This window comes from Rhinopithecus roxellana, chromosome 5 (genome assembly GCF_007565055.1).
Source record: "Rhinopithecus roxellana isolate Shanxi Qingling chromosome 5, ASM756505v1, whole genome shotgun sequence".
Lineage (NCBI taxonomy): Eukaryota > Metazoa > Chordata > Mammalia > Primates > Cercopithecidae > Rhinopithecus > Rhinopithecus roxellana.
The window spans coordinates 174,281,851-174,284,184 of NC_044553.1; the positions used below are offsets into that span (position 1 = coordinate 174,281,851).

The window sequence follows — 2,334 nt, forward strand, 5'->3', positions numbered from 1 at the left end:
TGTTCTACTATCACCAGCAAGGAGACAGGGCCTAGGATGGGATTCCCCCATAGGGCTCCTCCCCAAGCTAGGCTTTTTCTGCCACTCACTTTGAGAAGGAATTCCTCCAGGGAGAAAAGAGGTCAGGTGGTGGCCTTCTGCCAGCCAGCCCTCAGTCACTATCCCAGACTGCACCCATCTACTCCAGGAAGTTGCTGGTTCCTGCCGTATCTCTCAGAGCCTTCCTACTGGCCATCCCACAGTTCCCAGCATCTCTAGCATCTGGTCACTGTCGAGGCAGAAAGGCCCTTGGGGATTATCCATCCATAGGGTTCACAAAGTCCTCAGGTTTTCAAACTCTGCCCTCTCTAGCTGTGCTCAAAACTCTTTTTTTTTTTTTTTTAATTTTTTAAGGCAGAGTTTCGCTCTTATTGCCCAGGCTGTGGTGCAATCTCAGCTCACTGCAACCTCCGCCTCCCAGGTTCAAGCAATTCTCCTGCCTCAGCATCCTGAGTGGCTGGGATTACAGGCGCCCGCTGCCACGTCCGGCTAGTTTTTTTGTATTTTTTTTTTTGTATTTTTTTTTTTTTTTTTTTTTTGCATCTCACAGATCCATTTATTCATGCCATGAAGTAAATGGTACTTATACAAGTGTACAGGGACGTTCCACGCTCCCCATCTAACACGGCTTGCTTAAATTTACAGGCGGACTGATGTTTTCTTTCACATGTACTCCAAGTAAATCTGGTTAGTGATGACCAGGAGCAGGCGCCGAAGCTTTCAAAGCCTTACTTCTTTTATCAGCGGCCCGGATTTTATAAACGATGAAGCCCATCAGCCCCATTCCTATCCAAATCTCCTGGTAAACTTGGATGTAGTAGGGCTTCATGGGGATCTACACATTTTTAATAATATTTTGAAGCATCTTGATGCAAGACAGACGCCTCAGAGATCACCACAAACCTGCAGCCAACTCAGAAAGGTCACCGAGCGAGCACACGCGCGCCGTTTTTTTGTATTTTTAGTAGAGACGGGGTTTTGCCATGTTGGCCAGGCTGGTCTCGAACTTCTGACCTCAGGTGATCGCCCATCTCAGCCTCCCAAAGTGCTGGGATTACAGGCGTGAGCCACCACGCTGGGCTGCTCACAACTTGTGTGTGTGTGTGTAGATTTTGGGAGCAGGCATGCAGATGATGCAGGGCAGATGAGTCCCAAATTGGGGCTTAGCATGGGAGGGTTCTAGACTTTGCCCAGAAAAGAATTCAAGGTGGGCCAGTAGTAGAAGAAAACAGCTTTATTGAGCAGCATGTTACAGCTCTGGCAGTGTTATAGCTCCGTGCCTGCTCCCGCAGAGCAGGGCTACCCCATAGGCAGTGTGCTGACAGTAGCAGCTCAGGGCAGTTTTGTGGTCATATTTATATCCACTTTTTTTTTTTTTTAAAGACGGAGTCTCTCATTGTCACTTGGGCTGGAGTGCAGTGGCACAATCTCGGTTCACTGCAACCTTTGCCTCCCAGGTTCAAGAGATTCTCCTGCCTCAGCCACCCAAGTAGCTGGGATTACAGGCGCCCACCACCATGCCAGGCTAGTTTTTTGTATTTTTAGTAGAGACGGGGTTTCACCATGTTAGCCAGGATGGTCTTGATCTCCTGACCTCGTGATCCGCCCGTCTCGGCCTCCCAAAGTGCTGGGATTACAGGCTTGAGCCACCGCGCCCGGCCACCCACTTCTTTTTGTATCATCTGAGTGCTTTCCTACAATACAGCTACGAGGGCAGTGTTGAAGACTTGCAACACAGCTCCAACTGTGGGGCTCGCAGAATTCTCTAACTGTTGGCTGCCATTAAAATGATGACCATTCACAGAATTCTGTTCACAGAATTTTTTTTTTTTTTTGAGACAAGAGTCTCGCTCTGTCGCCTAGGCTGGAATGCAGTGGCATGATCTTGGCTCACTGAAATTATGTGCCTTCTGGGTTCAAGCAAGCACATCTGGCTAATTTTTGTATTTTTAGTAGAGACTGGGGTTTCACAATGTTGGGCAGGCTGGTCTCAAACTCCTGACCTCAAGTGATCTGCCTTCCTCAGCCTCCCAAAGTGCTGGGATTACAGGTGTAAGCCACCATGCCCGGCCTGTTCAAGGATTTTGTAATGTCCCTCTGCCTCTCTTTTTTATTCCTTTTTTGAATCCTTTTATATTTTAAATTATTACTTTTCAGACAGAGCCTCAATTTGTTATCCACGCTGGAATGCAGTGGTGCAATCACAGCTCACTGCAGCCTCCATTTCCCTGGCTCAAGCAATCGCTCTGCCTCTGCCTCCCGGGTAGTTCAAAGTACATGTGTGCACCACCATCC

At 48.3% G+C, this 2,334-nt stretch overlaps 1 pseudogene across 1 annotated transcript; it reads right to left on the reverse strand.

Moving 5' to 3' along the window:
• Positions 1–556: 556 nt before the first annotated feature.
• On the reverse strand, positions 557–904 carry LOC104655929 (annotated as a pseudogene). Its single transcript, XR_747044.2, has one exon. The product of XR_747044.2 is annotated as an ATP synthase subunit ATP5MPL, mitochondrial pseudogene (transcript).
• Positions 905–2,334: the final 1,430 nt, after the last annotated feature.